This window comes from Meles meles, chromosome 3 (genome assembly GCF_922984935.1).
Source record: "Meles meles chromosome 3, mMelMel3.1 paternal haplotype, whole genome shotgun sequence".
Lineage (NCBI taxonomy): Eukaryota > Metazoa > Chordata > Mammalia > Carnivora > Mustelidae > Meles > Meles meles.
The window spans coordinates 33537168-33558826 of record NC_060068.1 but is presented as its reverse complement, the minus strand read 5'-3'; the positions used below and the strand labels follow the sequence as shown (position 1 = coordinate 33558826).

General features: G+C 45.9%; 1 protein-coding gene across 1 annotated transcript in view; it reads left to right on the top strand.

The window, feature by feature from the left end:
* Positions 1-9033: 9033 nt before the first annotated feature.
* The window catches only part of LOC123937944 (T-cell-specific guanine nucleotide triphosphate-binding protein 2-like), a 49109-nt gene continuing 36483 nt past the window's right edge, over positions 9034-21659 (top strand). Inside the window, exons 1-2 of the mRNA XM_045998821.1 lie at positions 9034-9069; positions 9729-9803. The gene's annotated coding sequence lies outside the window, so the exon portion shown is untranslated. The remainder of the gene's footprint in view (positions 9070-9728; positions 9804-21659) is intronic.

Below are 21659 nucleotides of genomic sequence, written 5' to 3'. Positions count from 1 at the left end.
TTTTCCGCCTGCATTTATCCAATGTTAACAACATTGTCAAATGAACGTATATGTATATACATAAATGGCACACAGAAAAAGTTGGTCACCACCTATTTTACAAAAACGGGATTTTTAAAAAAAATTTTATTCATTTATTTGACACAGAGAGAGAGATCAACAAGTAGGCAGAGAGAGAGAGAAAGAGAGCGAGCAGCAGGAGAGGCTGATGCGGGGCTCCATCCCAGGACCCTGGGATCATGACCTGAGCTGAAAGCAGAGGCTTTAACCCACTGAGCCACCTAGGTGCCTCCCAAAATGGCATTATAATATATATATTTCTCTGCCTCTTAACACACCTAAGAGATCTGCACCAATCAGTTAATAGGGATCTAGCACATTCCTTTTAAGACCCTAATCCTGAGTGTCACCTTAACCCTAAAGGACCAACCCAAGTCCTAACCTTCAGATCTTAAATTTAAGGCCCTAACTCCAATCCTAACATTAAGGTCCTCACCAGAACCCTAATCCCCACACCCTAATCCTACCAACCCCAACGGTGCTAATCCAGGGGGGAGAGAAACTGCAACGTACCCCCTCACTATTAAGGAACACCAGGATTTTTGTAATAACTTCCTTGCATGTGATCTTAATTAGTTATTATTTCCTCAGAATAGATATCCAGGAATGAGATTGGAGGGCCCAAGGGTAGATATATTCTATGAGGCATTGTCAAATTGTTTTCAAGGGTCTGAAAATGTTTCCTCCTGTGATGTGTGAGAGGACCCATTTTTCCTCATCACCAACCAGATATAGGATTCATCACTTCCAACTTCTTCGCATTTGAAATAGCCATTGACCAGGGGAGCTGGGTGGGGAAACAGGTCGCACTCATTCATTCCTAAACCTAAAAGGCTTGGAGGTGCCCAGGACTCTGCTCCCTCCTACCCCTCTGGTCTGCTTTGGAAGAGGAGAAGCAGACTTGGGAAGAGGTGGCTCTGAGCCCTGTGCTAACGTTCTCAGAGCATCCCAGGGCCGCCCCCCCAGAAATGATTGAGGCCCTAGAAGACTGTCAGACCAGGACAGGCTGTGGGATCATTAAGGGAGAGTGATGGTGTCCTGGCCACCCAGGCCAGGGAGTGCTCACTGACAAACACCCCATGATTTCCGCGATGTGAGTTGGAAATGCCGGTCTGGGGGCACTGTCTGCTGCCCTGTTTCTTAAACATCGGTACAGATCTGTTTCATTGGGGGTGGGAAAGCCAAGGTGGGAGACTTTGGCAACTAAAAACGGGAGGGTGGGGGGCAGAGGGTGCAGAACAGGCAAAGCTGGAAAGAAACCAAAGGGAGCATGGAAGGGGACTCAAAGAGCGCTAATGGGGATTACAGGAGAGAGGAATGGGACAGACACAGAAGGAAGGAAGGTGGTTGGCAGAGCACCCCGAGCCTGGTCCGCATTCAATCTGGAGCCACCAGTCTGCCTGCGGGAGCTCCTCTCCAGCTGGACCTGGGGATGGAGAGGCACCAATCTGGCAGGCCATTTCCGAGCTCATTTGCATACACACTGACCCCTCAGGGGCGATTCCTGGGGGACCACCTCTGTGCTAACTGAACTGTAGTTGGGGAATTTCCTGTTATAGCGAAAGCCGAGCTCCCAGTCTGAGGTGCTCTCCCAGAAGGACCCAAGGACCCCAACAGGGCAGACCCAGGACAGCAACGCCCCTTGCATTAAGGCACAGAGCAAACCCATTTAAAAAGCCTTGTGAAAATGGAGAAAAGTGGAGAATTTCTAGAGAAGATGGGGGGAATAGGATAAAAGGAGGGTGAGATTGTGAACAGGGCAGGGAAAAAAAATAAAGGTCCCTGTCCAGGATGCAGTAACAGCCCTGGGGGGAGGGGTTGGGAGGCTTGGCCAGCTCATTGGTCCTGCTCTCTCTCGGGAGAAAGGAAGTCAAGGACAATAGCGAGTTGGGGTCTGGGACAGAGGGCCGGTTAGTCATTAGTCCTCAGCACTGGGGGTTTTAGGAGGTTGGGCTCAGCTCTAAGCGCAGAAGAGAGCTCGGGAAGCAGAGCAGGGGCAGTTCCAAGATGTGGACCCGAGGGGACTCTTGTCTAGTTCTGCTTGTCCAGAATGCAACCAGTCAACCCTGGAGGGAGATCCTGGAGAGGAAGGCACAACCCCCCAGGAATACTCTCCCACTCCCTCCCTGGTCCTTCATTGCAGCGTTACTCTCCTCTGGAAGGCTAAATAGTTCTAATGTATTGGCCAGTCCTGCACCATGGTACAGAGATTCTCTCCTGTTGTCCATAGCAGATTCCAAGGTGCTTCTAAGGTTTGGAAGCTGAACACTGTCTTACCCATCTTTAAACCAACACCCTCATCAGGAGACCTTGGTTTCCTGGCGGCTTGAATGCATTTCTGACCCCCTCCACCACCTCAAGTCCAGCTGGGTGTCCCACTGGCAAGGCAGCTGCGGACCAGCAGGCAGGGCCTGGCCAGTTTGCCAAGGCCTGGGGCTCTGCTGGTTCGGAGTGGAGAGAGAAGGGCAGTGACCACTCCTCCCTGAGCCCAGCTGCCAGGAACAGGGAGCTTTAGGGCAGATCAGAGGGACTGGCATCCGGGCACCTCGAGGGGAAGAACATTGCTCCCCCGGGGGAACGTGTGTTTCCTGTTGCCACTGGACCAAAGGGCCACCAGCTTAGTGGCTTCAAACAACACACATCATTTAGCTTTACAGAATGCTTGCTGAGCTTCCCCATCTCAGGAAACCATGAGATCCTGAGGCCCTGCTGGCTGGCGCACTGGGGGTGGGGTGGTGGTCTCTGTAACTGGAGTCCTGTGGAAAGCAGCCTTTGCAACCAAGGAGACCAGGGGGCAGAGGGCACAAGGCAGAGATGTCTCACAGGGGCACAGGTTAACAGAACGGCAGTTGACAGTCCCTTGGCCAGCACTGGTCTCACGGACTCTCTTTTTCTTCCCGGGCAGAGGGCAGTTAGCTGGGGCTCCAGTATCTGACTGCACCCACAGGCTGCACGTTTCTACCCCCAGCCAGAGAGAGGGCAGGAACGTAGCTCCCCCCACTCCCTCCTTTTCCATCTCCACTTATTCCTCTTTTCTTCCCCTTCTAGACATTCCCATCTGGACCTTCTCATCTTCTCCCTCCCCTGAGGCCTTGATCCTGCTCCTGGTCCCACCTCTATATAAAGCCCCTACCTGCTTCCACTACCAGGAGTGAAAACAGGGAGATCCAAGTCCCAGGGGAAGAACTGAAGGCTCTTGGACTCAAGGTCCCCAGGAACTCAGGAGGAACTTTTGCCACTCTCACCGCCAAACCGGACACCCTGCTTTTGCTTTCTCTTCTTTCAAGCACCACACAGACACACTCAGGCCCTGGGATCCTGAATCTCCATCTGGGGTCAGGCGCGGGCCCAGTCATTAGTCCTCATATGACCTACCAGGTAGAACTGCCGTGTCCCCTCCTATACCTTTAGTCTCTTCTCCTGCAGTATCACTATTGGGTTTGCACATTGGAATTCTTCTCCCACTGCCTTGAGGGCATGGACTCTGACTCATTCACTTTTGTATCCACAGTGCCTTGAGGACTCCATTAGAGGCATGGGGAAACTGAGGCAGGGGGTGGGGATCTCATGGCCCTTGGCAGTGTTCTGCAGGACACCCTTTCCTGAGATGTCTGTGGATCCCTTTATTCTGGGTAGTCAGGAGACTTTCTGCTTGGGGCAGAGGAAAGGGAGGGAGCATTGGACCTGCTCAGGCAGCAAGACCAAAGGCCTTGAACAGAGAGCATTGCCTGGAGATGAGACTTCTATGTGGGGCTGGTATTCAGGACCCACTCTGGTGGGATGGTCCTCCAGAGTATGGATACCAGGGGCTGCCTGGAAGACAAAGGGTGCCTCTCTTAAGCCTCACTGGAGCACTACTCAGTGGGACAGACCAGCTTGTAATAGGAGGCTTAGTTTCAGGCTTGACTTGGCTTTGAGTCTATCCCTCCTCAGTCTCTTCTGGTCCTTGGCCATCTCACTAGGTTTAACCTCCTGGGAGCAAAATGCTGCAGCTGCCAGGTACATTATGGGTGCCTCACTGAAGGATGAGTAATAATATTTGCTCCGTGGATGCCTGGGGTCTTGTATTAGGAGTCTCCAGAGAAACAGACCAACTGTGTGTGTGTGTGTGTGTGTGTGTGTGTGTGTGTGTGTGTGTAGCTGGTATTACAAGGAACTGGCTCACATCATTATGGAGTTTGAGAAATCCCACCATCTATCATCTGCAAATGGGAGACCAGGAAAAGCTGGTGGTGTAACTGAATTTGAGTCTCAAGGCCAGAGAACCAGGGAATCCAATGGTGCAGAGTCTAGTCTAGGTCTGAAGGTCTGTGACCCAGGAGTCCCAGGGGCGGGGAGCAGAAGACAGATGTCCTAGCTTAAGCAATGAGGTGGAAAAGGGGTGAATTCTACCTTCCCTTACCTTTTGTTCTATCCAGGCCCTCAAGGGACTGGGTGATACCCACACTGGGGAGGGCAATCTACTTTACTGGGTCCTCTGATTCCAATGTTAGTCTCATCCAGAAACACAGCCATTCACAGCCACACCCAGACACAATGTTTGATCTGCCTACTCCATTGATCAGGGACCAGAAGGCGAGCTGAGGGCAGAGCACAAGCTGACACCACACTCCAACGTCCTCCCCCCCCCCCCCCCCCAGGTTGGCTGTGTGTGGCTGGCATTCCTCAGGCACTTCCGGCTGCCAGAAAGCTAAGGGAAAGGAAAAACAAACGGTGAACTGATAAAAATTAGAGGACCCAAGTCTTCATCAGTTTACCAATGTCTTAGAGATTTACAAGGAAGAAGATTTCTTAACCAATCACCTAACTTCCAGAGACCCATAACTCAATTTCCTGGAGCCCTAACATCACCCTCCCCTCCACTGGGATGTGGGAAACAGAGGCAAAGGGAATGTAAACAAAATTACTTTATATCCTGCAGCCTATTGACAAGGACTTGTAATACAGTATAGCATTCCTCAGACATTTCCCAGCTGTCCTATTAATGCCTTACGGAAGGAAAAAAACCCGTAACTTGGCAAGAGCAACACCTCTGTAACTGAGTCTTCAGCATATGAAAGTCCTTTTGGACACCTCCCTTTTTCTTTCCTAAAGATCTGGCCACCGTGTGTTGACCTAGCCAGCTCTCATGGGTCGTGCTTGTTCCGGAACCCCTGTTGGCCGGCTGAGCTTCTGCTGAGCCGGCATTACCGTATCACGTCCCCCTCTGCCCAAGCCTGCTTCGCTGACTTCTTCCATAGATGTGTATCCCTAATTGCTGCTTCTCCTCCCACCCACGGTCTCTCCATCATCTGCTCTGAGTAATCCGACCTGAGTAAACCCTGTTTTCAGTTAATTTAGCAACGTTTGTAGTCAATTCAATGACAAAATAGTCACAGTATCATTTTTAATAACTGCACAGTGGCTTAAACAATTGCATATTTTTTCTTAATGTTGCTATGATAAGCAATGCTTCTGTGTAATCCTTTCACTTACTACCCCCTTTCCTACTTCAAGATTAATCCCTAAAAAAGGAACAGCTAGATCAAAGCAAACGCACTTTTTTTTTTTTTTTAAAGATTTTCTTTATTTATTAGAGAGAGAGAGAGAGCAAGCACAGGCAGAGGCAGAGGGCAAAGCAGGCTCCCTGCCAAACAAGGAGCCCGATGTGGGACTCGATCCCAGGACGCTGGGATCATGACCTGAGCCGAAGGCAGCCGCTTAACCAACTGAGCCACCCAGGTGTCCCAAAGCAGACGCACTTTTAAGAAAGCCTTTGGATTCCTTGATCCTAAAGGCTCCCGGGGAGGGCATCTCATTTTTAATTTCCCACCTGGCAGCTTACGACGGCCATAACGTTTCCCGGTCTGGTGGGAGAAACAATGTTTCCGGCTCGAATTCACTGGTCCCGCCATCTCTGTGATTCGCCCATTACAGACTTTCACCGATTTGGGAGGGTTTCTCATCATCCTCGAAGACACCACACATTGACCACAAAGGGGCGCTGCTCCCCTGTCCATGTTCCGGGGCGGCACACTCTCCAGCTGCCTTTCCGGGCCAGGAATACAAAGTTCCAAGCAGGGTTTACAGAGAATAAGGAACAGCCTCGATCCCAGGACGCGGGGACTCCGGCCTCTTACGTCGTTTTCCCGCAACTCGTTTTCAACCCCAGTCAGTTGCAGCTCCGGCGGGGACCCCGAGCCGGCAGAAGGGGGATGTCCGCGCCTCCCGCTCGGGATCCCTGGGGCACCTGTAGGGCAAGCCTCCAGAGAGAACCCCAGAACACCACCCGCCAGATGCGAGGGCGCCCCCAGGGGTCGTGTGTAGGTGGCAGAACCAGGAGCAGCAACTACAGATAATTTGCCATCGGCAGAAAAAGTATTTTTTATCTATGGAATATTTTGTGCAAACCTCATGGGAACCACAGAACCACACTCCAGCGCAAAGAACAACAGCCTAAAACCAGCAGGAGGGAGGGAATGGTCAAGCTGAGAGCACGGAACAGCGGTTCGGAGAGAAGTCTTCGGAGAAGCGGGCCAACCGCAGCTCCAAGTGGACACTTCCCGTGATTAAATACTGAACATTCAAATACAAACCACAGGCCAAACCCGGTGGAGAGGGTCGGCATCCTCCGTGCCACACACACACAGAAAGGGCTTTGGGCATTACAAAGCCCCACTTTGGGGGCGCCTGGGTGGCTCAGTGGGTTAAGCCTCTGCCTTGGGCTCAGGTCATTATCTCGGGGTCCTAAGATCGAGCCCCACATCCGACTCTCCGCTCAGCAGGGAGCCTGCTTCCCCCTCTCTCTGCCTACTTGTGATTGATCTCTGTCAAATAAACAAAATCTTTAAAACAAACCCACTTCGTGGCCAGGGCCCAGCCCCCTACTGGGACCGTGGGGGACCGTGGGTTTCCTGCCGGAGAGCTTCTCCTGCTCTATCCCAGGAATCCAGGCACGGCTGAACTGAAGTCCCATGACCTTAGGATGTCCCCTGACCTTCGCCTAACCTGTCCTTGCGTGGGCTGGTTGCAGCTCGCTGCTGGGTGTGTCACGTGGGGATTAGAGCAGGTGGTCCAGGGAGGCGCGGGAGAAGACAGATGACCCCTCCAGGGCTGTCTTCGCCCGGGGCCCAGCAGGGCTGCCTCCAGGCTGAGGGCGCAATGGGTCTATTTATTGTGAGACAGGCGTGAAGCGAAGGCGTTCAGGGACGTTGGCCCTCGGAGGCCCTAGGGTCACTTCCCTGCTCTTCCCAGGAGAGGGAGGACCCCGGGTGCCTGGATGGGTCGCCCTCCCAATGCACCGAAGAGCGGCCCAGTCTCCAGCCCCGGAATCCGGGACAGGGTGGCGGAGGGTGGCGGAGGGCGCCGGCGTAGCCCAGTTTCAGGAAGACTGAGACCCGCTCCCAGAAGCTGGGCTGAGTGTTCGGCACTAACTGTGGGTCTTTCCAAAAGAGGCCACGCGCCCCCAGACTGCAGGCTCTGCGTCCTGGGTCTAACTTGTCATGGCTGACCTCGGCGAGGTGGCTATACCTCTTACAACCCCAAAAGCAACGTGGAAAGCGGCGGAGCTGAGCGGGAGAACCAAGCCCCGCCTGGACCGAACCCAGAGCCGCAGAACCCACCACCACCGAGGAAAACGCCGCGCAGGCTTGCTACATACTTCCGCCAGAAGGGCCGGGAAGGCGGAAGTGGCCGCAAAGGCCTCTGGGGAGTGTAGTCTTTGCGACGGAGGAGTCAGAAGAGGATGGGCTTCCCTTGAGAGCCCGCCGGCGGCTTCGTTTTGAGAAAACAGCAAGTGAGCCACCAGGGGCTGTAGTTCAGGAGGCGGGGCCTCGTCCTCTCAGGGGCGGGCCGAGCCCTCAAAAGTTTCTGGGGACTGTAGTCCTGGTGTCTCCGTTAGTGGGTCCGTGAAGGGTGCTGGCCTGCTCACTGTCCTTCAGGCGTGGGGCGTGAGCGACGTGGGGGTGGAAGAGAGTCAAGAGAGGCTGCGTTGGGGCGGGGGGTCTCTGGCAAGGCTTAGGGTGGCGATCTCGATTGTTTCTCGTTTTGGGAGAGAATGGGGGTGAACAACTCGCAGCTCGAGGAGTGAATTAGAGGAAGGAATTAGAGGTGGCGAGGCTTGGTGGTCAGTCCTTGGGTTGCGGGGCGTGCCTCGAGCAGGGCCCCCAGGACTGCCAGGCCACGATTTCTCTTTTGGGGGGCGGTGCGAGACTGTTCTGTACTGCTGGTAGTGGTGGCCCGGCTCTAGTTTTCTCTTCACGTGGTGTGTGGGGCTTAGAATGGAAGACCCCAGGTTTTTTGTGGGGTTGTCATAGTCTAGGTGGTGGTGAGCGGGGGGTAGGACTCCCCAGAGTTTTTAATGGGAGAGGAGGGGCCTGAAGCCTAGGCGGGGTGGTGGTGGGTTGGAGCTACAACCTGGATGAAGTCAAGGTGTTTGCTAGCTTGGTGCTAGGAACCATTCCCCAATTGTGGGGCATTTTGGAAAGTGGGACAAGATTTAGCTTAGAAATCTGCGAAACATTCCAATGTGTGAATGGGTTGGGGTGGGAGTCGTTGGGGAGTATGTAGTGTGTTTCTGCGTGGTTAGGGCAACTTACCTTCTACAGGTTTGCTGTCCTCCTCTTTGCTTCCGGTGGGGAATATTGGCTTGGTTCAGAGGTCTTTGGGTTTGGCTGGAAACCCGAGTGACCAGTTTTGTTTGCCTGGTTCCCTTTTAGACAGTGGGTGTTAATTGGCTACTTTCAGGGTTGGGCCTGAGGACTGTGAATTCAGGGGTGGGTGAGGGGGGCAGTTACGGTGGGAGCCACTGGGTCTAGGTGTCTTTGTCACAGCCCCTGGTGGCTGTTAGTTGACACCTGATTCACTGATAGAGGCATCTCTGGTGGACCTTAGGCTTTGGGACATTTATTTTGAACTTTATATTATGACCTTTTTTTTTTTTTTTTTAAAGTAGGCTCCACACCCATCTTGGGGCTTGAACTCCATACTCTGAGATCAAGAATGGTGTGCTCTACCCACTGAACCAGACAGGTGCCCCTGAACTTTATATTATGGAAAAAATTCAAGCATTCACTTTAGTAGAGAAAATAATGCAAGGTACCCTTGTGAATCTATCTCCCAGATCCCACACTTACTGACTCACGGCCCGTGGTGCTGTATCTAAGCCCCCAACCTCAGCTGACTGGCTTACAGCTAGGCTGACTGGTTAAGTGCATGACCTTCTACAGCCAGAATTTAAAGCCAGGTTAAGCCACTTTCTAGTCTAGCTACTTTGAACAAGATACTTGGCCTTACTGTGGCTTGGTTTCTTCATCTGTAAAGAGATTGGATGATACAAAGAGCAGTTGAGAGGCCTAGATGAGGCAACTCATACAGCAACTGAACAGTCTTTGGTATATAGTAAGTCCTCAAAGAGTGTTAACTCCTATTATTAATAATAAACCTTGAATTCCTGGAGCCACAAAGAGAATGGATTCTACTCTGTAGCACATCCAAGAAGGCTGTGTTTCACGGTGCCTAGTCCTAACTAGTCTAGAAGCTTTGAAGGGCTTTATCCTTCTGTTGTAGAAGGATCCCTTGTGTTCCCCCAAACCCCTCACTTTCCCCAAGGTTTCGCTTGGAGATTTCCAGCCTGGAGTCTAGAAAGCCAGTGGCGATCCTGGGGCTAGCACCATGTATCTCTTCCCCAGGACAGCTTCTCGGCCTCCTGCCTTCCTGGAAAGAATGGCTTGTTGGGAGGGAAGAGCCCAACAACCCACTCTAAGGTATGTATTTGTGGTCCTCTAGTGTCTTTTTTGCTCCAAAGAGTAGTTGGACTGCTTTTGTTAGTCCTCGACTTCTTGGGCCATGCAATGCTCTATTTGGAATTTGGAGCCCTAGGTGATCTGCAAGAAAGAAGACCATTCAAAGACAAAGGCCTTCACAGGATATGGTTCCCCAAACCTGTGGCCCTTGCATGGGGTTCCTCCATCCCCCAGCCCTTCTCCCACTCCCTCCAGGTGGCTGCATTCCCAGGCTCACTGGTGATGTGAAGCGTGTGTCTGTCTGTGTGACAGTACCATGCTGTTTTGATTACTACAGTTTTGTAATGTAACTTGAAGCCTGGAATTGGGATGCCTCCAGCTTTGCTTTTCTTTTTCAAGGTTGCTTTGAAACTTGACTTCAAGTTTCAAGCATTGTGGTTAGAAAAGATGCATGGTGTGATCTCATTCTGTTTGTATTTCCTGAGGTCTGATTTCTGACTAGTATGTGATCTTTTCTGGAGAATGTTCCATATATAGTGGAAAGGAATGTGTATTCTGTTGTTTTAGGATGAAATGCACTGAATATATCTGTTATGTCAACTGGTCCAGTGTGTCATTCAAAGCCATTGTTTCTTTGTTGATTTTCTGCTTAGATAATCTGTCCATTGATGTAAGTGGGAGTGTTAAAGGCCCCTACTATTATTATTATTATTATCATTACTATTATTATTGTATTATTATCAATGAGTTCCTTTCTGTTCAATTATTTTATATATTTGGGTGCTTCCATGTTTGGTGCATAAATATTTACAATTGTTAGATCTTTTGTTGTATAGTCCCTTCAATTATGCTATAATACCCTTTTTTCATCTCTTGTTACAGTCTTTGTTTTAAAGTCTAGTTTGTCTGATATAAGTATGGCAACACCAGCTTTCTTTTGATGTCCTTTTGCATGATAAATGCTTCTCCATCCTCTCACTTTCCATCTGCAGGTGTCTTTAGGTCTAAAATGAGCCTCTTGTAGGCAGCATCTAGATGATTTTTGTTTTTTTAAATCCATTTTGATGCCCTATGTCTTTTGATGGGAGCATTTAGTCAATTTACATTCAGAGTAATTACTGATAGATATGTATTTATTGCCATTTTGTTACTTATTTTGTGGTTGTTTCTGGAGATTTTCTGTGATCCTTTCTTGTCTTTGTCACTTTTGGTCTTTCCTTTCCACTCAAAGTCCCCTTTAGTATTTTTTGCCTAGCTGTTTTAGTGTCATGAGCTCCTTTAGTTTTTGTTTGTCTGGGAAACTCTCTCTATCTGTTCTGAAGGATAGCCTTGCTGGATAGAGTATTCTTGGCTGCAGATTTTTCCATTTCAGCATGCTCAATATATCTTGCCATTCTCTTCTGGCTTGCCAAGTTTCTGTTGAGAAATCTGGGTCTTCCCTTGTAAATTAAGGACTTCTTTTGTCTTGTTGCTTTTAAGATTTTTTTCATTATCACTATAGTTTGCAAATTTAATTACAATATGTTTTGGTATTGGCCTGGGTTTGTTGATTTTGATGGGAGTTCTCCGTTTATTGGACCTGAATGTAGGTTTATTTCCCCGATTAGGGAATTTTCAGCTAGGATTTCCTCAAATCAATTTTCTGCCATCTTTTCCCTCTCTTCTTTTCCTGGGTTTTCTATGACATGAATGTTATTACATTGGATAATAAAACATCACTGAGTTCCTTAAGTCTATTCATGACATGTTCCATAATTTTGTTCAGCTTACTATTTTCCATTATTTTATGTTCTGTATCACTTATTCTTTTGTTTCTTCCAGCTTTTTATTCATGCATCAAGCCTGTTTCCAATCTCAGTTACTGTATTTTTCATCTTTTTTTAACTCTTTTATCTCAGTGATCAGGGTCTCCCTGATGTCTTCTACTGTTATGCCTGAGTTTTTGCATCCGAGAGACCACCAAGGAGCCAACACCGATGTAATCACACGAGGGTTTATTTGACAAGCTTAAGCTTGGGCCCAAGTATACCCGACACAGCGGAGTAGGGACTTGGCCCCCAAACCAGACTACAGTCAGAGTTTTTAAAGGCAGAGTAGGGGTGGACTTAGTGGTGGTGAGGACAAAGGGGATTATGGATGATGTAAGTCTCTAAGGAATCAAGGTCTCCAGGACCTTTAGGGACTAGCTATTGTTGTTTTATTACCAATAATAAAAATCTTCTCATGAGACCCTTTAGATGTATATCAGTGGGCCATATACTTGGGAATGATCCTCGACACTATCTTGGAGGTTTAGAGAGAAAGTTTCCTAAAGGAATTGTTAAAGTAGACTTACAGGATCCTGGTTGGACCTGTCAGGGTAGGGGGTCAGTCAGGCTAGGATTGTCCTTAGCAAAACCTCAAGGTGAGGACAGTTGAGTCCCCAGGGGAGAGCCACTCTGTCTGTTTCAAGGGTTTGTCAGTAGGTAAGGAATTTTAATGATTTTCTTCTGCCTGTGTTTCCCACATCAGCTAAACTTGAGATGGGATGGCCTTAATTTTCTTGGCCTCCACACTACTCTTTTCTTAAGCCCAGTGAACATCCTTATGATTGATGCTTTAAATTCTCTATCAGGCATATTATTTAAATCTGTTCCACTTAGATCTCTGGCTATGTCCTTATCTGGTTCTTTCATTTGGGATGAATTCCTCTGTCTTGGCATTTTGTCTAATTCTCAGCCTTTTTCTGTGCTAGAAAAGCTCATTATGTTTCCTGATCTTAGAATGATGGCTTCCTGAAGAACAGGCCATATAGTGTCCAGGGTCTGGCACTTAAGGAAGGGTCTCTGGTGTGTGCTGAGTGCCTTCTGCTGTTGTGTTTTGGCTGCTCTGTCCTTCAGACCCCATTGTCTGTAGAGGATCTCCTTGCCTGAAGTGCACAATGTCTGGTCCTCTGCCAGAATTTGGTGTTAAGTGGTTTGCTTTGGTCTGCTTGTGAAATGAGACGCTGAAGCCCTGCAGAACACTGTGGTTGGGCTATGTGGTGTGGGCAGGGTTTTGGCTTGTCTTCTGGGGAAGGACCCGTGGCTCTAGGACTATCGAGAGCTTGACTGAGAGGGGCAGTCCCACGAGAGCTCAGGCATGTGGGACTTGGTGTAAGCAGGTTAGGCAGCCAGTGTTGGCACTGCACTGCTTACATCTGGGAGCTCTGGGTTTTTGCTGAGTGGCAAGGGAGGGAAATGGCACCAGCTGGCTCTTTTGTCCCGGGAGAGGAATCTCCCTGATTGCTTTCCCTCTGGGAAGCACTCTGAGCTAAGTGAATAATCTTCCTTCCCTCTGTGTGTCCCAGGTGTTTTTCAGATTGCTGTTTCCACACTGCCTGCCTCTGGGTTGTTTGCCTGATTGTCCCCAGGAACGCTAACTTTTAAAACTCCAGGTTTTAGGGACATGGTGTTGCTGAGAGTCTGTGCAGGACTTCTGGGGGAGGGGCCCACTGTGCTGAGCCTTAGGCAAGCTTGTCTGAGAAAGGCACTCTTGGGGCAGTAAGCAGCCAGTGTCATGCTGAGCTATTTCCAGTAGGTGGCTCTGTGTTTATGCTGAATGGTTGGGGAGGGAAATGGTGGCTGCTGGCTCTCTTGTCCCCAGAGATGCATCTCTGTGAAACTTGACTCTCTGGGAGGCACTCCAAGACAAGCGAACAATCTCCTCTCTGTGTGCCCCAGGCATTCTTCAGATTGTTTCCAAGCCATCTGCCCACGTCTGCCTGCCTTCACTCCAGGAGCAGGATAGCACTCTTGAGGCTCTATCCTGGCAAAGCCAACTGACCAGTGTTTAAGTCCTGGTGGTCGTAAGAACTCATGGAAATTAGCTCTTCATATTTTCCCAGCTGGTGGGTCCGGGGAAACGTTCTTTGTGCATTCCACCGTGTGCTTCTCTCTCTCTCTCGGTTTCTCTCTCTCCCCTGTCTCTGCAGCTTTGACTTTCTCCCCTCCACAGCGCCAGGGATCCATTTCTCCCCCAAACCAAGGCTCTGCCGTTAACATCTTGGATGTGGTGACTTCTCTCCCTTTAGTTTGGAATTTCAGTCTTGATTTCTGGGGTATTTAGAATGATTTGCTAGTTATCTCTTTGTGTTTGAGTGAGGAGAGGAACCTAGGGTCCTCCTACTCACTCACCATCTTGGCTTCTTCCCCCATTCTTTTTTTTTTTTTTTTTTTAGAATTGTTGTGGCTATTTTTAATTTTTTTGTGGTTCCACACATATTTTAGGATTGTTTCCCAAAAGGGTAGCCCCCTTCTACTTCTCCTGGTAGGTATGATGTGGGAAACAAAAGCAGAAGAAAAATTATTAAATTTCCTTACTACTTACAGCCCACTGACAAGTTCTTGAAACAAGCAGAGTGACATTCCTTTAGGTACTCAACTATCTAGATGTTGACACTTGGCTAAGGGCAAAAGGCATTCCTAGCCTGAACCCCTCCCTTCTTCCTGTGAGTCTACTTTAACATATAAAAATTCTTTTAGAAATTTCCTTTATCTCTAAACCTGGGAAGATATATGTTGGCAATCATCTCCCAAGCATATGGCCCACTGATACACATCTTTTTTTTTTTTTTTATTTCTTTTCAGCATAACAGTATTCATTGTTTTTGCACCACACCCAGTCTCCATGCAATATGTGCCCTCCCTAATACCCACCACCTGGTTCCCCCAACCTCCCTCCCCCCCGCCCTTCAAAACCCTCAGGTTGTATTTCAGAGTCCATGGTCTCTCATGGTTCACCTCCCCTTCCAATTTCCGCAACTCCCTTCTACTCTCCATCTCCCCATGTCCTCCATGTTATTTGTTATGCTCCACAAATAAGTGAAACCATATGATAATTGACTCTCTCTGCTTGACTTATTTCGCTCAGCATAATCTCTTCCAGTCTCGTCCATGTTGATACAAAAGTTGGGTATTCATGCCTTCTGATGGAGGCGTAATACTCCATCCACTGATATACATCTAAAGGGTCTCATGCCTAAGGTTTTATTAGCAGTAATTAATGACCTTTTCCCAACAATAGCTAGGCCCCTCAAGGTCCTGGAAACCTTGCTTCCAAAATTCCTTAGAAACTTATGCCATCCCTAACCCCGTCCCAACTTGAAAGTATATAATGGGCCATTCCTCATGACCCCAGTGCAGCTTTCTGCCCATGGATCCTGTCCCCATACTTTAATAAAACCACCTGTTTGCACCAAAGACATCTCAGGAATTCTTTTTTGGTCATGGGCTTCGAACCCTAATGTCTTTCCTACATCACTCATAATATCAAGTGCCCTCCTTAATGCCTGTCACTCAGTTACCCCATCTCCCCATTCTCCTCCCCTCCACCACCTTCTAATGTATATATGTGGATATCTCCAAGGTCCTGGCATGTTATGCAGAAGAATCTTTGTTGGGTTATGTATGACTTAGTAGTTATAAATTGAAGAAGAAAGACACACAAGGCGATTCACACTGCCATGGTGCTGTCACTCATCATCCTAAGTGGTGGCCCAGGAGAGACATCCAACACTATATTAAAGCCCATTGGCCAAAATTAGTCACATGACCAGGCTGGCTGCAGGGGGCTTTGGGTGTGGTCTCCTGTGTTCCCAGGAGGAGACTCATAGAAGCCGGTGAGTGGTGATTGGCGGTCTGCTGAGGATTAATGCTGGGAGTTCTTTTAAAATTTTTAAAAATTTACTTATTTATGAGAGAGTGGGGGAAGGGAGAAGGGCAGAGGGAGAGAATCTCAAGTGGACTTCCCACTGATCATGGAGTCCCATGCAGGGCTAGATCCCACAACCCTGAGATCATGACCTGAGCCAAAATCAGAGTCAGAAGTTAACTGACTGAGACACCCACGTGCCCCTGCTGAGAGTTCTTATAGCTGATGTGGTCAGAGGAGGAAAGCCCTGACAGGTGTATTTTCTTACCTTCTGCCTCTCCAACATGTTTGGACAAAGGCCAGAATTAGGCCTGTAATCAAGATGTTACAAAAATATAATTTCAGGGATGGCAGATGCTAAATTTTTATCTGAAAGAAGTGTTCAGTTGCACCAAGCACACTGGTCTGATTGGGATAAAGCAAGTTGCTGAGCCATAGCTGAGGGCATTGTCCACAGGGTGGGACCTTGGTCCTAGGCCAAGGAGGTCAGGACTCTGAGCACAGTATTCAGGAACCAAGGTCTACCAGAGTGCTAAGCTATTGGGTATTAGCAGACACTGTGCTGGAGTTAATAGGTGGTTATACGAAAAGATGCTGTAAGATAATGGAAAGATGCAGGCTATGGCCAAAGTGGGCTGGTCAGATGCAATGCTGTGTCCGGGAGATCAGCAGACCTTTAGCTGGTAGCTGAAAGTGGTGACAAGACATGAGTCTGTGAGCTAATGGTGAGTCAGCACTGGGAGACTGGTCCTGCCCCACTTTGAGCTCTGTCTTCAAAATATAGAGAGGCCAGGTTTGAAGCAAGAAGTCCTGGATTCAAAGGGCTCAGGTAGTGACTTGTCTCTCCAGGTGGGGTCTTTATGTCTCCAGGGACCCTCATCAGTGCCCTCTGGCCCCCCAGGTAATTCCACCTTTGGCCAAAGCCACACTGCCCCATCACTGGAGTGTAGGTGGGATACTCCATGATGCTCAAGTTGGATCAACATGGCCTGGGAGCCAAGAACCTGGGTTCCAGGTAGGGCTTCTCCCTCTGTGGAACTCAGTCTCCCCACCTGAGTTATAACCAGGGGATGGCAGATCCAAGCTTCTTCAGACACCATCTGATATTACAAGAGGCACCTGGGTCTTCATCAGCTGTCCTTTTCAACTTCTGAACCTTATCATTTTTATTTGTAATAAGAATAGTAATACCCCTTTTGGTAAAGCGTTGTTAGGAGAATAAGATGGATAAAACACAGAAAAAGTACCATGTTATATGTCAGTTATATTTCAATAAAAATAAAATAAATGGGTTACTAAAAATGATGAATATTCTGAAAATGTAGATAAATTGAAGGAAATGTTTTATTTTAATGTTTATTAATCACAAAATATTTCAGACTGACAAAAGTTATAAGGAAGAAATACCTGTGATGGTTAATTTTATGTAACAACTTAAGTGGGCTTAGGGATGCCCAGATATCTGGTTAAATATTATTTCTGGGTGTGTTCATGAGGGTATTCCTGGAAGAGATTAGCATTTGAATTGGTTGTAAAGTTGATAGCCCTTCCCAGGGTGGGTGGATATCATCCAATACACTAAGACCCTGAATAGAACAAAAAGGTGGAAAATGTTGAATTTGTTCTGCCTGACTACTGAGCTGGGATATCAATTTTTTTTTGCACTTAGTTCTCCTGATTCACTTGCCTTCAGACTTGGATAGATACCTATGCTATTAACTCTCAGTCTTTCAGGTCTTCAAACTATACCACTAGTTTCCTGGGTCTCCAGCTTGCAGACAGTAGATCATGGGACTTCTCAGCCTCCGTAATCATGTGATATTATACCTTATAATCTTTTTATATAGGAATGTACACACACATACACACAATAAATATCCTATAAATTCTGTTTCTCTAGAGAACTCTAACTAATGAAACAACTAGACATCATGATCTAACTATTTAGATGAAAAACATGCAGTTCCAGATGAAACACCCATTATTAACCTTCTGATCATATCCTCTTTCCATCCCAACTCTAAAGCCCACTCCCAAAAGCAACCACTCTCCTGAATTTTGTGTTTATCTTACCTATGTTTTTCTTTATTTTTAAATTTTCTTTTTCTTCCAAGTTTTTATTTAAATTCATTAGTTAATACACAGCTAGTTTCATGTGTAGGATTTAGTGATTCATTACATAAAACACCCAGTGCTTATCACAAGTGCACTCTTTACTGCATACCTCAACCATCTAACCCTTCCCCTCAACACCCTGACCCACCTCCCCTCTAGCAACCCTCAGTTTGTTCTTTATAGTTAAGAGTCAGCTTTATGGTTTTTCTGGTTTTTTCCCCCGTATGTTCATCTGTTATGTTTCTTAAATTCAAGATACAATTGAAATCATATGGTATTTGTCTTTCTGTGACTGATTTATTTCCCTTGCATAATACTCTCTAGCTCCATCTACATCATTGCAAATGGCAAGATTTCATTCCTTTTTATGATTAGGTATATATGTGTATCATATATATATATACACACCACATCTTCTTTATCGACTCATCAGTCAATGGACACTTAATTTGGCTATTGCTGAAAATGCTGCTATAAACATTGGGGTACATGTGTCCCTTTGAATCAGAATTTTTGTATCCTTTGGGGAAATACCTAGTAGTACAACTGCTAAATCATAGGGTTGTTTTATTATATTTATTTTTGTGATAGCTTATGTTTCCATATTTTACAAAAGTATAATTTATACCTTAAATTTTATAAATATGTTGTACCATATGTATTCTTTTTTGTCTATTCTATGCCTTCAAAAAGTTTGTAGATTACTTCTATGTTGATTTCAGAATGTTATTCTAGTAAAATAGGGGTCATAAATAAACTCAAAACATTTCCAATAATTTGTTCTTTTTTTTCCTATAAATTATTGCCAAGATTCTTTAGGCGCAGAAGAAAACTGTTCCTTCAAAAGGGGAATTCTGACTTTTGAATGGGCATAGATGGAGATCCTACTTTTCAGTTTTGATCAGCAAGTTTTGATCATCAGGCTGTTTTGATCATCTGTCCAAGGGCAGATATTTGGGTAGCAAGATGAGAGAAAAACCATGATATTCTCTAGTCTCAGGCTTTTCTATGCTGGACTACCTTGTGCTGTTTGTAAAAGAGCATTAACATGTAGACACTGATCTAAAACATGAAGAACACACATAGGAAATCTCATAGGAATATGGCATTTAGGAATGTATTGCATGGTCAGGTCCAAACTACTTGGTTTTATAAGTACTGTGATATCCAGGAGCAATATTAGTAGTGCTGCTATAGTTACTGTTGTTTTAATCATCTTGATTTAGATCAGCATGTTGATGATTCAGAAGAAAAGGGAAGAGGGCCGAATCCATGTTAAGATTTTCAGTTTGAGGGGGCGCCTGGGTGGCTTAGTGGGTTGAAGCCTCTGCCTTCGGCTCAGGTCATGATCCCGGGGTCCAGGGATCGAGCCCCGTGTCAGAGCCTGCTTCCCTTCCTCTCTCTCTGCCTGCCTCCCTGCCTACTTGTGATCTCTCTCTGTCAAATAAATAAATAAAATCTTAAAAAAAAAAGATTTTCAGTTTGAGCTATCCCCACTTACAGTTACTGGGACTGATACCAATGGCCTGAAAGCTACATAGAAAATAAGTTCTTCACAGGAAAAGACCCCAGGAAATGGAAAGAACATGACAACCTCATAACCGAAATTATTAACAATGTGTCTAATTTTGAAGACCGACATTCTTTCTGTCATGACAGAAATGTCATGGCATTTGTCTGTCTGACAAAGTTAGTGGCTGAGATCATGTCTGCAGGCCTCCTTTGTATGGCTGACTTAACAAAAGTTAATATGTATCACAAGAAGTGCAATGAGTTTCCCAGGAACCCAAGGTCAATTTTAGAGATGGAGAAAATCTTCAGAAACACATTCATTGAAAACATTGTCCTCATGGCTTCCTTAGATCTTTAGAATGCAGGCAGCACAACCTAAAAAGTCATTTAAAGATTTTTTTTTATTTTTTATTTTTATTTTTTATTTATTTGACAGTGAGAGAGAGAGAGATCATAAGTAGGCAGAGAGGCAGGCAGAGAGAGAGGAGGAAGCAGGCTCCCTGCGGAGCAGAGAGCCCGATGTGGGGCTCGATCTCAGGACCCTGAGATCATGACCTGAGCCGAAGGCAGCGGCTTAATCCACTGAGCCACCCAGGCGCCCCTAAAAAGTCATTTAAAATGAAAAGTTAGAAGTAACTAAACCTTGGGAAAAAAAAAATGAGACTTCTTTAGTGCTTCATTATTCATGCAAGATTTCTGCAAGATTTCATGCAAGATTATTCATGCAAGATTTCTGTACATTGACTTTGTATTCTACAACTTTACCAAATTTGTTTATCAGTTCTAGCAGTCTATTTGTTTATCAGTTTGTCTATCAGTTTATTGTTTATTTGTTTATCAGTTTATTTGTTTATCAGTTCTAGCAGTTTTTGTTTGTTTGTTTGGGTGGAGTCTACTGGGTTTTCTACATAGAATATCATGTCATCTGCAAACAGTGAAAGTTTTACTTCTTCCTTGCTCATTTGGATGCCTTTTATTTCTTCCTGCTGTTGGATTTCTGAGGCTAGGACTTCCAGGTCTATGTTACCTAACAATGGTGAGGCTGTTCTGTTTGTGACCATAAAGGAAAATCTCTCAGTTTTTCCCAACTGGGGGAAAACCATATTAGCTATGGTATTTTTGTATATGGCCTTTATTATGTTGAGGTATGGTCTCTCTATCCCTACTTTGCTGAGGCTTTTTATTAAGAATGGATACTATGCTTGGTCAAATGCTTTTTCTGCATCCACTGAAATGATAAGGTTCTTCCTTTTTTATTTAAGAATTACTTAACTTCTTGATAGTTCACATGTGATATTAGTTCAGGTGTACAATTCAGTGATTCAGCATTTCCATACAACACAATTTACTGATTACAATAAGTGAATTCCTTAATCCTTATCAACTATTTAACCCATCTCCTGGCCCACCTCCCTTCTGATAACCATCAGTTTGTTTTCTGTAAGTAAGAGTCTATTTCTTGGTTTGCTTCTCTCATTTTCCCCCTTTGCTCATTTGTTTTGTTTCTTAAATCCCACATATGAGTGAAATCATGTGGTATTTGTCTTTCTCTGACTGACTTCTTTCACTTAGCGTAACACTCTCCAGATCCACCCACATCATGGCACCCACATCATGGCAAATGTCCAGATTTCATTAACTTTTCATGGCTTAGTAATGTTCCACTATATCTATCTATCATCTATCTATCTATCTATCTATCTATCTATCTATCTATCATCTATCTATCATCTATGTATCTATCTAATCTATCTATCTATCTAGATATCTATCTGTCTCACATCTTCTTTATCCTTTCATCCATTGATGGGCACTTAGGCTATTTCCATAGTTTGGCTGTTGTAGATAATGCTGCTATAAACATTGGAGTGCATGTATCCCTTTGAATTAGTATTTTTGTATTCTTTGGGTAAATACCAGTAATACAATTTCTGGAGCATAAGGTAGTTCTATTTTTAACTTTTTGAGAGACCTCCATAATGTTTTCCAGAGTGACTGCACTAGTTTACATTCCTAGCATAGTGCAAGAAGGGTTCCTTTTTCTCCACATCCTTGCCAACACCTGATGTTTCTTGTGCTGTTGATTTGGAAAACTGTCTATTTGTGTCTTATGCCCTTTTTAAGTTGGATTATTCATTTTGGGGGTTAGATTTTATAAGTTATTTTTAATAAATTTTGGATACTAACCCTTTGTCAGATATGCCATTTGTAAATATCTTCACCCATTCCATAGGTTGCCTTTTGGTTTTGTTGATTTTTTCTTTTGCTGTGGAGAAGTTTTTTATTTTGATGCTGTTGCAATAGTTTATTTTTGCTTTTGTTTCCCTTGCCTCAGGAGACCTAGCTATAAAGAAGTTTGATGTCAGAGAAATTACTGCCTATTTTATTTTCTAGGGTTTTTATAGTTTCAGACCTCACATTTAGCTCTTTAGTCAACTTTGAATATATTTTTGTGTATGGTGTCAGAATGTGGTCCAGTTTCATTCTTTTGCATATTGTTGTCCAGTTTTCCCAACAGCATTTGTTGAAGAGACATCCCCCCACCCACCACTGGATATTCTTTCCTGCTTTGTTGAAGAT